The 14,138-nt window shown below is 25.6% G+C and overlaps 1 long non-coding RNA gene across 1 annotated transcript in view; it reads right to left on the bottom strand.

The window, feature by feature from the left end:
* LOC107443560 (uncharacterized) overlaps positions 1-13,552 on the bottom strand; it is a 19,757-nt gene extending 6,205 nt beyond the window's left edge. Inside the window, exons 1-6 of the long non-coding RNA XR_006226809.2 lie at positions 13,277-13,552; positions 12,404-12,466; positions 9,309-9,399; positions 6,058-6,164; positions 3,355-3,477; positions 794-897 (exon numbers count right to left, since the gene is read on the bottom strand). This is a non-coding gene — a long non-coding RNA (uncharacterized lncRNA). The remainder of the gene's footprint in view (positions 1-793; positions 898-3,354; positions 3,478-6,057; positions 6,165-9,308; positions 9,400-12,403; positions 12,467-13,276) is intronic.
* Positions 13,553-14,138: the final 586 nt, after the last annotated feature.

The raw sequence follows: 14,138 nt of genomic DNA, 5'->3' as shown, positions 1-14,138 counted from the left end.
CAAGAAATACCAGCAATATATATATATATATATATAACGTATAGCATAAAAAATAAATACAAAAAGAAAACATGAGGAAAATTAAGAAAAAGAATAAGTTTCAATTTACTGCGCATAAGCTGCAAGTAAATAGAACTCATAAAATAACTTCAAAATGTAGAGAAAACGACAGAACAATGAAAAAAGGGGGGAAAGAAAAATAATAATAAAAAGGTTCGTTTTTTATTTTTATTATTCTTTCCTCCCCTTTTTTCATTGTTCTGCAATTTTTTCCATGTTTTCTCTCCATTTTGAACTTACATATATACATATTTTTTTTTATATAGATATATACAGCATACTCTCCATATCCCAAAATTGAAGGGACGCTAAAAAAGTCCCGAGATAATGAGTTTTCGAGATAGCAAGTTCAGAACTAAATATGTTGTAAAAAGTATAAAAATCTATTCTAAATTATTACTCTAAAAAGTAAAGTCATGAAACAAAAGAATAGCTACTAATAATTGTGTATGTAACGATAGTTGACTATAAATCTAAATACAATAATTATAATTTTATTTTCAAAAGTAAGACAAAAATAATTATGCATTAAATTGAAAATAGTTGGTTTACAACAAACCTACGTTGTGATTTTTCTGAAAAAATTCATTTTCTCTTTTGAGAATCTTTTTTAATAAAATCAAAAATTATAAATTTTAGCAACAATCAGATTCTTAAATTAAATTATGTGGCTTATATTTTTAATTTATTAAAATATTAAATTCTAGTAATCCAAAATGTTAAAATGACTCACATTTTCCATATTCTCAACTGTTGTAGTCAACAAATGCATGACGTTTTCACACATTGCCCTCAGAGCTTCATTACTCCATAACTAGGATCACCAGGCCTTCTACCCTACAGTAATAAATACACAAGAAATTTAACCATCAAATTTGGAGTAATCTAGATCAGGGTGCATAGCCAAATTTCTCCAATAAAAAATAAGTACTTTTTTAAGTACTTTTTTAAGCACTCAAAATATATTTGAAAGCACTATATACATTAACATGATAAAATAACAAGTTTCTTACTACAAACTCTTTTCTTGATTATATTAGCCATTATAAAATCATCAAGAGATTTTTCGGTTCGATATTAGAAGGAGTAAAATAAAGCCTGAAACAGAGAATATCTAGCAAAATGCAGATAAGTTGCACATGAGAGTGCAAGAATCTCATCGCATCCAGGTTAGTTGACGCACACGCTGACTCCCAAGTATTTCATTAAATATGTAACATGATTGGTGCTATCATACGCTACGGACTGACGGTGCGCTGTACGCTGAAATGGATTGTGGTTGAATGAATTGTAAACACGTTGAATCGAACAATGTGAAAACCCTGCTTCGCAGCAACATGGTAAAGAAAGAAAAAATCTCTATCTCATTTTCGAAAAGGGAAAAATTAAGCACTTTTTAAAAACTCCCCATAAAAAAAAACAATTTTAAGGATTTTTTAAAAACGAAAATCGAAAATAAGTACCTTCAAGCACTTTCTAAAATCGATAAGCACCATGTGTAATAAGACAATTAATTAATGATCAATCAAATAAATGGATAATAGTGACTCATTTCATGATAACAGAGCTGGTATATAATCTGGTAAAAAGTATAGAGCCCACTGCCTATTAAAATAACGTCTGTACCAAGAATGTTTGATTTCAAAAGCCTGCTGCCGCTTTTATAAACCGAAATGTCTACACTTAACAAATAAATTTCAAAGTAGAACTTAACAAATTCTGTAAAAGCTCAATTGATTAGTACATTTTTTAATTTATATTAAACATGAATTTTAATTAAACATGAGCTATATTTTTTTATAATTTACAAAAGGATTTTAAAATGTTAGCATATTTGATTTGTGAGACTTAATATTACAAAATCAATAGAGTTCAAAATTAAAAAATCAAGATTAAAAAATCAAAACTTTCAATATTTTCCTTTTCTATCTTAGCTTAATCCCCATCTAGTTTTTTTTTGTTTGTTGACGCACGATGAACTTTTTTAATTATATGCTTTTGCGACTTAAAATTGAAAAGATTTTAATTACTTTAAGTGTATACCCAACAAAAATTTGACTTTTAATAATTTTATAAGAGGATGATTTTAGCATGTTTTGATATTGTTATGATTCCGCTCTTACATACATGATTTCAAAAAGAAGATGATAACATAATTCATTGATTTTATTAGTGGTTGTTACTGTACTTGCAAAAAGCAATGCTGAGATAAACTTAAAAAATATTTTTAGACATTTTAAATTAATTGTAGTTAAACAATTCTCAGTAATTTTTATTTGGATACTGGAAAAGATTTTCAAATGAGGGGTCCACATAAATTTTCTTTCCCAGAGATAAAAAATAGCATGCATTGATACCAAAAACATTTGGTACTGGAATCAATGCATGCTAGTGTTTGTGTTGTATAGTCATAGTCGTAACAAAAAAATATAGATTAAAATAAAGGATTCATTAAGATTATACCTATGTACGGCCAATCATGAAATCAAAAATTATTCAGCATTCTCTTTTTTGTTTTGCACACTGCATTTTATATCAATCTAATTTTCATACATATTGAAAGACAAAGAAAAATATCTTACCCAGGTAATAATAAATACTCAGGTAAGAGTGGGTTTAAATTAAATATTTGAAATATATCAGATATAAAATTAATTCAATGAATCATCAATTGTGAAAAATAATGAAAAAATAACGCAATCAGAGATGTAAAAAATTTTCAATCTAAAAACTATATTTTTAAATCTAAGAAATATGTTCAAAAATTTGAATATTATTGTGAATAAATTTCAATAGCAGTTAATTGAAGTTAAATGGTAATTCACAAGAGATTTTTTTTTAATTACTGATATTTTCTTAACAATCATGTTTTTTCAACTAATTTTTCATACCAGTATAATTTAAGGCAAAGCAAATTTAGTTATTAGGGAATCAGATAAAGTTTCTAAAACCTACGTGGGAAAAAACACAAATGAAATTGCTAACATGGCACTTTCAGTGTCAGCAAAAACTTACCATAAATGTTTACAAATTTTGTACAAAACTGAAGATAAAGATTGTAAAAGTTGCTTTCTTGAGCGACTTCTCATTCACCTAATCACTATTTCAATTGCACAAAAGAGATAAAAATCAAGGTTTCTGTGTTCATATGCAAGTTATAAATTATTAAGTTAAGCTTTCTGTGCTTAAATGTTTAATTAACAAAAGTTTATAAGTTTTTTTTAATAACATCATCAACAATTCTCAAATGTGTAAATGGTATAAGAAAGAAAATTATAAATGAAATTAACTTACAGGTGGATCGTCCGGGAGGGCACATTGATGAATAATAAGCCAAACCAAATCAATACCACCTTCTTTCTTTAAATGATCATGATGAGCTAATGTCACTATAACCTCAGCAATCATTTTCTTCACCTAAATGGTAAAGTAAATTTCATAATAATAATAATAAATTCATAACAAAAATCATTATAATAACAATAATTCATAATAACAATAATTATCAATAACTCTGTTAGATTAAACATACCCATATTGATGCAATCACTTTATATTATATTTTCTGATTCATCAATTCACCCAAAAATGTCACTTACCTAGTTCTTTTACTAAGCTTTTCAGTTGTGTAGGTATAAATCTTTCTGTTTTGAGCACTAATTTGGAATGTTGCTCAGTACTGATTTATTATTTTTTTAAATTTATTTTTTTAATTTACTCCATGCAAAAAATGGGTATTCATCTAGTTCATACATTAAATAATTTAGATATTTGCATGAGTCTTTTTCATGAAGGGCATTCTGAATAAACCTCTTTGAAATACAAGTTTATAAGCATGAATTTCTTTGAATGTGTATGAAATTTTGCCCAGAGGTCCACTAATTATAAATAAAAGCAAACTTAACTTTTCATAATTCAAATTTTCAATTATTACATAAAAGAATAAAGTTTTAAAAAAATAGCATACGAAACAAGGTTTGAGAAAAGCTTCCGCTTACAAATGATTTTTGAAGATTAGTAAAAGGGCTATAACCTCAAAAGGATTCTAATAATTTTTTAAAATATTTTTTGATGCTTAAATGACACCTTCTAAATAGCTTGTTTTGGTAGCATAAATAGTTTAACATTTGCAACTAAAGTAATTTTCTTGATTATGAAAAAAAGTTAAAATTGATTTCGTATGAAANATTACATAAACAAATAAAGTTTTAAAAAAATAGCATACGAAACAAGGTTTGAGAAAAGCTTCCGCTTACAAATGATTTTTAAAGATTAGTAAAAGGGCTATAACCTCAAAAGGATTCTAATAATTTTCTAAAATATTTTTTGACGCTTAAATGACACCTTCTAAATAGCTTGTTTTGGTAGCATAAATAGTTTAACATTTGCAACTAAAGTAATTTTTTTGATTATGAAAAAAAGTTAAAATTGATTTCGTATGAAATATTGGAATGAATAGTTGAGTTAAAATAACATCGTATTTATGAAATGGGACTTTAGACATTAGTTCTCAAAAATGAAAGGCCGTTGCAATAAGAGTTTGTATAAGAAGCATAAATTTTATAATAATATATAAAATAATAATACAGAAAATAATCGCACATATTATATTACAAAAATTTTTTAAATTATGAGGTAATTAGAATCAAAATCCTTCTTTTAAATTTATTCAATTCCTTTTTTTTAAAAAAAATCATGCTAGTTAATATTCAAAAACTAATGAACAACTTTGCAACAACAGATTTATAACAAAAAATTTAAATTTATAAATGTATATTCCTTAAACAAATGAGTCCTTCATCTATAATTAAAATATCATCAAAAGAAAGAATAATAATAAGACTTAACAAAGCAGAGAAAAATAAATAAATAAACTATGTAAATAAGCACAAATGAAAAGATTTGTAAACTAGTTAGTTACATTTGTTTTAAAATTTATTTCTGCTCAAACTCAATTTACCACCTCTTGAAGCGCTCAGTCTTTTTCTTATTGACAAATTTTTGCATTTCTCAATTTTACTGTAAAGATTTCATTTAATAAGTCTTTCATATCATTAATTCCATATTTTTAACGTCTGTAATTGAAGTCAATACTTAGTTTATAATTTTTTCAGCTATGGAGCCCTAAATGATCAATCTTTGCTTGACAGAGCCTCAACTATACATATAAAGTTCATTAGCAGTTGTAAACAAAAAACTAAAGAGAGACTACCAATTATTTTGGAAATATTTTATGTGAAGAATTACTTTTTTTTGTCTTATCATTGTTTAAGCCTTAAAATCAGGTTTTACGTTAGACAGTTTAGTTCACAGGTCTAAAATGGCATCTAGTCTAGTTCTTGATTTGTTTTTAACAAATGCATCAGCTAAAAGTGAATAAAATAAGCTGAATTAAGATTTTCATTATAACGAAAAAGGAAAATTGATTGATATAAAAGTTGAGAATGGTTATCTCTTATCAATAAAACAAATTTCATCAATGCTGAGTTAATTTTTATTTTGAATTGAAGAGTTTGATGGAAGTAGTAAAAACCAAATTTTCATGAATACATCTTTTACATTGTTTATCAATATATATATATTTTCCCATTTTACTTAAAAAATTTAAATGAAAGTAACAAAAAAATTTATAAACAGTGGACTATTCATGATCAAAAATCATAATTGGTAAAATAAAAATTTATTGCCCATAGCTCCTGTGACTCTTTCATGGAAACCTAGGGATACATAAAACACTTTTTGTGAATCGCTGGTCCGTAATATAGTTCCAAACAATGGAGTATGCCTTCAACTTTTTTCATTTATGCCTATTATGTTGTTTTCTCTTTAATGTATGACATACCTTATTTGAAGAATCTAACACTGGTTTGATGCCTGATATAATAAATGGAATCTTTCTAGAGATATGAGTTTCTAATATACATCAAATTTTTAACTAAAAATGAAATAAATATCAAAATTAACTAAGATGATTGATTATCAATTAGCAAGAATTACCTGATGAGTTGATCAAATGTTTGTAAGAGCTCCAATTTTATAAGATTCGTTTCCACTTTCCAACCTTTGAAGCAAGAACGCAACCAGACGATTGGAATACAAAGATGCTAAAAAAATAGTGGGCAATTTAAATATAAATTTATCAAAAAATTAAATTTGATGAAAGTAGAGGCTTTTGACAAAAAAGAAAACAATTGCTGAGGATCATTCGGTGAATATAAAAAAAAATATTACCCTGTTTAGTTTTTGTTCCAATGATTAAGTTTTTATGGACTAAAACTGATCTTATTAGTTTAAAAGGCTGACTTTAATTATGTTATGAAATGAATAATTCTAAGGAACTGAAGGAATATATACTGGTACATATGATTTAAGACTTTAAATTTTTTAAAAATATATTTAAAAATTTATGTTTACAATTAGTTAAAGTTTATGAATGTAATTATAATTGAATTACTGTTAAAATGAATCATAACAATACATTTCAAATTATATAACTGCTTTAAACATTGTTTTATAATAATGTATAATACATGCAAATGCTTGATTCAAATTAATTGAAAATGGAATAAAAATGCATCATAACTCTACTGAAAAATAGGCAAACAAACAAAAATAAATAAATTTCTCATTTACATTTGAAATTTAAAAAAAAAATTCTTTCTTTTTACCTTATTTTTTTGTAGATTGACAAATATTTCGATATAGAATGACTTAATTTATATATTAAGCAAATCAAACTTTAAAAAAAGGTAATTTTTTAAAATTTCAAAACTATAAAAACCATTAAAAAATTTTAAATCTTATATTTACAATGCTTTGTAAATTTATATATCAGTGATTACATTTAAAAAAAAACATTCAATTTAAATAATGATTTTTTTAAAAAAAAAAGAAGTAAATTTAAATGATGATTTGAATTGTGATTTAAATTCAATTCCACACACGCTTGTAAATGGAAAAAATTTCATCCACTTCAAAAGGTGCATATTTTTGAGTTTTAAAGCATTTGTATCGAATTTATCTTACAGAATTTTAAAGTAAATCTGTTACAGATATACATTGGCATGTTTTGTAAGTAAGCTTAATAGCATGTAAAACGATCCAAATAACACATACTTCTACACAATGCATGATGCAAAGCCTCATATTTTAAAATCTGTGCAATAAAGATCTACTATAATAATATTTAAGAATTATTAAGAAATTGGTAATATTCTCCCCCTAAATGGAAATATTTGAAATCGCTGGATAGTTTATCATATTTTTTATAAACCCAAACAATAAAGTAAGTTAACCACTTCCCTTTCCAATTATTTTGAAAAAAGAAAAAAATGCAAAAAATCAACAAGATTTTTTTTTATTTTATTTAAAATACAAGGAACTAAAACAGAGCATAATGTTTGAAGTTGAAATTTAAATTTTTTTTACATGTAAGAAACATTTAACTTAAAATTAGTTTACTATCCCGAATTATCTTGGGCAAATGGAATAAGTTAAATATTACTCTTTGTATGATAGTTCTTAAAAAAGGGACAACACAAAATGATATGAAATGGCAACACAAATGAAGGAATACGCCATTTTTTCAATACTCTTATTACTATGAAAATTCTGCAACCATCGTAAATACAATGACACGAAACTCGTGAGCAGTCCAAAATCAAAACTCCCGAACAAAATTTGGCAAACTTCCAATCACAGCGGATCATGTTTTATGCTTCAGACCAAGAAGTGTTATTCACAAAACAGTAAATATTTTGTTTACATAAGCCTTTCTACATTTAAGAAATTTTAAAATTTTTCAAATAAAGGAAGAAATATTAAATAGTAAAATTTTATATGTACGATAACTTTTCAAGCTATAAACAAAAATTTGCAAAATTTTTTCTGAATTCAGGATAATGTATTATCACTTAATGATCTCACAATTAACCAAGTGGCAGTAATTTAACAATTGTCAGTTATAAATTAATTACATTCCTTGGCTTTCTATTATCTTATCTATTATTTCAGCTATCTTATCTATGAAATCACAACGAATTGAATACGTAAAAAAGTGATCATGTAAATTTGAAATTAGCACAATGCATTAAAAATATCATAATTCGAAAAACCTTGTGAAAAGGGGATAATAAAATGATCAACGAAAAAAAATTGTGATAGAATTGTCACAAATTGAACGTGTCATAAAGTGCTGAGAGAAATTCGTAATTTGCATGCCATAATAACACCGCATTAAAAATATCTGAATTTGAAGAATTTGATTTCATTCCCGAGTAATAACTTCCCCCAAAAAAAACTATTAGCCTACAATGAGAAATTGTGACAGAATCGTCATAAACGCACTTAATATTTCAAACGCATTTAATAGTGAAAACTCAAATTCAAACTTCGAACGTTGTCATAATATTAATTATAATATTATATATGATAGTATATAGTAATAAATATATCAGAATTTAAAAAGAAAAATAGGTGAAAAAGGTCACAAAATAATAATTTTTGGAATCATCATGAATCAAGCACTTCAAAAAGTGATAGCACAAATTTGAAATTAATCTTTCATTCAAAAAGACAAACAGTGGGGCCCTTCTTGCAAAAGCACAGCCTAGAATGAACCCTGGATGTGATATTTAAAATTAATAATTCAAATACAAACTTTCTACAGTCTCATTTAATAAAATATGTCTATTTTCAAATTGAGAATAGTTGATTACTTCCAAACTAGAAGAAACCTATTTTTTGGGGTGGTATTTTGGATGTTAAAGAAAACTTGCAAACAACACAATATACTAAGAAAATCATCAATGTTGTGGTAAAAGTTTTGAAACCATTTAAAGCACAATGTTGTAAATTTTAGAGTAGCAATTCCGAACTTTGAAAAAAAGATATTTTTAGAGCTGTTTCAAGCAATAACTTTGTTTAACCAGCACATATAATTAAAAGACAAGTTTTTTATTTCATTCAGATAAATTTATCGATGCTGCACATAAATTTGTCAATGAACCCAACTCATAAAACTACTGCTTTCTAAATAGTTTTATCTATTTTTTAAGAACAATTTGAAGCAAAATTACGCGGAAAAAAAGGCACACATAGAACAATTCATAGCAAAATTGTCACTGTTATAGTAATTTGGACACTATTAAAGCAACAGTCACACTACTGGCCAACATGGTACAAGAAAACTTCAGTAAGTTTAATTCAAAAACAGAAATATAATAAAAATAAATAAGATATCAACTTACCTTCCGATTTCGCATATCATTAGAACCTTGACATCGCCACAAGAAACTAAATATTTTCCACTACCAGACCACCGGAAACAATTTACACAAGCTAAAATAAAATAATTAAAAAACTTTAAATTCAACAAAAATATTTCATGATGAAAGTGTGAATGTAAATTTAATATTTCTATATTAAGCAGAAAAAAAAATTTAAAAAAAGCACATAGTTTTAGGCAAAAGTTATAACAGCATTTTTAACAGTCACCACTTTTTCAAAAATTTAAAATTGTTAAGCAATAAAAGAAGATTCTAATTAATTCAATTATACCATTAGAACGTTATTCATTATATCATTAGAATTAATAATATCATTAGAATTAATAATATCATTAAAATCAATAATATCATTAAAATCAATAATATCATTAAAATCAATAATATCATTCGAATCAATAATATCATTCGAATCAATAATATCATTAGAACCAATAATATCATTCGAATCAATAATATCATTAGAACCAATAATATCATTAGAACATTGGCATTACCACAAGAAACCAAATTTTTTCCACTACCAGACCGCCATACACAATTTACACAAGTTTAGATCAAAGGATTTAATTAAAAAAACTTTAAATTCAACAAAAACATTCTAGTATAAAAGTGTGCATGTAAATTTACTGTATGGATGTAAAAATAAAAGTGTACATGTGATAAAAGTGTGCATGTAAATTTACTGTGGAATTAATGATACGCAAACTACATAGTAAATCAGTTTTAAAAATATTAATTTAGTATTTAAATAAATGTTAAAATAAACAGGCATAATTTAAATATATTTATTAAACAGCAAATTATTTTGCATGCAACTAATGAATAATCATAATTGAAAAGCTTCAGATCAATTTTATCAGCATTTAGTTTGTGATTTATTTCATCTATAACTCTACTTTGAACATATTTCATACAGTCTACTTTAAATAATAATTTACACACATCCTTTTCTCATAACATTTCGGGATAAAATCTTCAATATCAACGAAATTTGACCAATGCAAATCGCAGCCTTAAGAATCTAAATGCATTCTAAAAAAATTATAATAGACTTAAATTTAATATTTTTTAAACAAAAGTGATTAAATATTGATGATTCTTTTTTTAATAAAAATCAGGTGATTTAAATCAAGCAATATAATTTCTAAATACATAAAAAAAAACCGTGGCAGAATCATGGCGACATTGTCGCAGAACATTAGAGTTCTTGCAGAAAGAATTTTCCTTTAGAATGTAAAAAAACTTTGTTTTCTTTTCTGCAATATAACCAATCATGATTAGCTGAGGTGTGGGCAGCTGTCTATGAATGTTGTGCAATAGAATTACAAACTGCATTTTATACAGAAAGAATATAAAAGTTGATAAAATAATGTATGCATGCTAATTGAAAAATCTGGCTTGATGCTAAATGCCAAGTTATCATCAAGCATTGTACCCAGCCAATCGGATAAATTTTGAATGGTTTATATCATCTCTGATACGGTTTAGACTTATTCAAGAAAGCCTCGTACCTTCTGAGAAATTATAAAACACAAGTTATTACCAGAGTTCTAAGAATTGGAAAAATGTTGGTAGCCACCAAAACTTTTTGGTTGCCAGTAAAAATATTTGCATTTCCTCCAATCCTAGTTTTTTATTATTTTCCCCCCCAAATTTTAAATTTTGTTAAATAAAACACATACATTTGAAACATTTATCACAACATATCAAAATATTAATTTTTTTAAACAGAAATATCAAAATAATAAAAAACTATAGAATAAATAATACACATCTAAGATACTTTCACAATTAAACATTTGCATGTATACATATGTTATGAGAGCTTGCATTCATACGTTAACGTTACAGTTGATTTCATTATTCAAATTTATTAAATGAATTGCACCTTCGGCGAAACTTTAAATTAAAAATTTATGCAATTTCACACAAAAATTATAGGGATTGCAATGGATAAAACAAATTTTACTATTTTTTTGCTGAAATAAAATTTCTGAAATAATTTTGTATTTTTATTAAATAAGAAATTATTTTGTCCCGGAAATTTTACATGGCATTTTGAAAATATTTTGACAGGCTCGATTTTGCTTCGCTTAGTTATTGTTATTGGTACAAATCAATATTTATTATTGTTACAAATCAATATAGTTACAAATTGATTTGTAACAATATAAATATTTATTGTTACGAAACAATATTGTTATTGTTACTGCTCAATAGTTATTATCACAAATGTTTACATAGTTTTTTGCTGATTGCATAATTTTCTTTTCTTTTTTTTACTGAGTTTACAATTGGGTATAATATAGCCTACGTCACAGGTTGTGTTGCTCCTACTAAATTTAACCCATGAACGGCATTTTCTGCGAGCCACAACTTCAAGCCACAAATAAACAAACGAAGTGTTCGATCGTTTAAATAGCTGCTCGCCAGATTTTATTGCATTATAAAGAAAAGTTATTGAAACTAAATACAACTAAATAAGCAACAACAGCTAAAACAAATAACAACAACTACTAATAACAATAACTAAATAAACAACAACTAAATTCCATTCGTTTAGTATTGTGTCATATGTTGTTCCTACTAAATCGAAGTAGTTGTGTTTTTTTCATATTATACCCAATTACAGCTGGTGAATTTTGAATCATACCTTTGATTAATAACACTTTCACACATATGCTCCATTTGTGCTGCTTTTGTAGTGAATTCACATGGTTTATCGATTTTCGTTTCTGTATTTATACAAATGAATTTTTGCATATTTAAAATAGTACAAAATTATGACTCATGAATCTAGGATAGCTGATGTAAGGTCATTTCACGTTCCTTTAGTGGTGAATTCACACTATTCCGATTGTTTTTTCGGCAGTTGCTGGTGTATATTAACATTCATATAAGATTTCTTAAAATTAATATTTTTATTCAAATAAATATTTTTATAAAATATTTTATTATTATATTATTAAAAATAAATATTTTTATTCAAATTAAAAATTGTCACTTCATTACACAAATCAAGTAAATTTAAAATAATTTAAATAAAAGCGAAATACCTTGTCCACCTTCAGCAAACCGCGACCCATCTGGATGTATATTTACAGAAAAAATTGGATGACCTAAAAAAAATTCACATATTAAAACAACATTTATGCATTGTCAAATACAAAGGCATATGAAGCAATGGGACTTTAAATAATTATAAATCTCATTTTTTAATGTCTTAATCAAGTAATAATTAAGATTAACCAAATATAAACACAGAACAAATTCTAGAGCCATAAAGGAATATTTAAAACTTCCTGTGAATCCCTTCGCTTATGTTATTTAAGAGAAAATGCATGAACCAACTTTATATTCTAGGAAGTTTTAAGATTGAAATTGTATTTAAATTAGCTTGTAATTTCACCATTTATAAGATTCTTTTGTATTTTATTTTAAAATTCTAAGAGGTAGTGAGCCATAAAAATTGATTAAGAAAAATAACCTTAACAACATTAATAAAGTGCAACAGGTTGCTATACTACGTTCAAAATTTTTTTTTCTTCGTTTTTTTATATTTAACATAAAATAAATGGATTTACAAATTGATCGGCTCATAGTCATAGAAGTCATATTGTAAATAGTACAATTACAATATAATTTGACAATCTTTTTACGCCTGGGCACCAAAACAAATAACAATTAGTAACAAGCAAAAGTTTTATTACAAACAAATTTTAACTAATATTGTTAACCACCTAAAGGTCACTTTTTATATTTATTTCTTTATATAGTTAACCATCCACTGAGTTTATTCTGATTCATAAAATAGATGAAAAAGTTGTATTTTTCAATTCCATCCTATAATTAACACTTTTTATTAAATTAGAAGATATAAAAATATACATAATATGTAAACTAAAAAACTATAAAACACAAATACTCACCGTTTTCGATGTTTTAGTTTCTTTCCATTTCATCTCCTGGAAATTCCTATCCTTCTAGCGTTTCTCGAAAGAATCCTCTGCCAAGCTTTACTTCCTCCTTTTAATTTTCACAGTCCTTATTCAATCTCTACATTTGTTCTATCCAGTTCTTTCAGTAAGCATATGTTTAATTAGCAGAATTTTATCTTGTTGATTTGTCACAAAATCATTTGTATTATCTGATACCAATTATTGTTCTTTTTGAATTGAAAAAAAAAAATTGTTTGCTAGAAATGTATTAAAAGATTATCACAATTAAAAGTTTAAAAAAACATAGATTAAAACTCAGATATCTAAATTTTGTTATTTATAATCAGTTATTGGTGTGTCCTCATTTAAATAAGTGTTTATTTGATAGATAATAAAGACTGAACTCTAGATAATTATTTGAATAAACACAATTCAAAACTTCAATATTTAATTTTTTTTTCTCCCCCAAAACTAACATTTTTATGAAAAAAATAAGATGTACCTTTTTATCAGATTTTTTTTTAAATAAAATATTTCAATTTCCTGTTTCCTTTCTTTCGATTACAAATTTTTAAATGCGGAAGAAGGGTTTCTTTTGTCCCTTCCCCTTTTTTTTTTCTCCAGAATTTTAGAGTTGAAAAAGAAGGGTCATTTCAATATTCCCGCTTTTTTTTACAAAAAAATTATATTCTTATTCACAGCGATTCCTTACGTATTTTCAATTTTTAGCTTTCTTCCCTATCAATTTTTGTAATTTACATATAACACTGAAGAGCTAGAAAAATTTGTTCACTGATTTTGTTTAGCATCTCCTGACCTTGATAATACAGAAGTCACATAACATATCCAATTA

The sequence above is a fragment of the Parasteatoda tepidariorum genome, chromosome 1 (genome assembly GCF_043381705.1).
Source record: "Parasteatoda tepidariorum isolate YZ-2023 chromosome 1, CAS_Ptep_4.0, whole genome shotgun sequence".
In the NCBI taxonomy this organism is placed as follows: domain Eukaryota; kingdom Metazoa; phylum Arthropoda; class Arachnida; order Araneae; family Theridiidae; genus Parasteatoda; species Parasteatoda tepidariorum.
The sequence above is the reverse complement of the archived record's forward strand: the minus strand, read 5'-3'. Positions and strand labels throughout refer to the sequence as shown.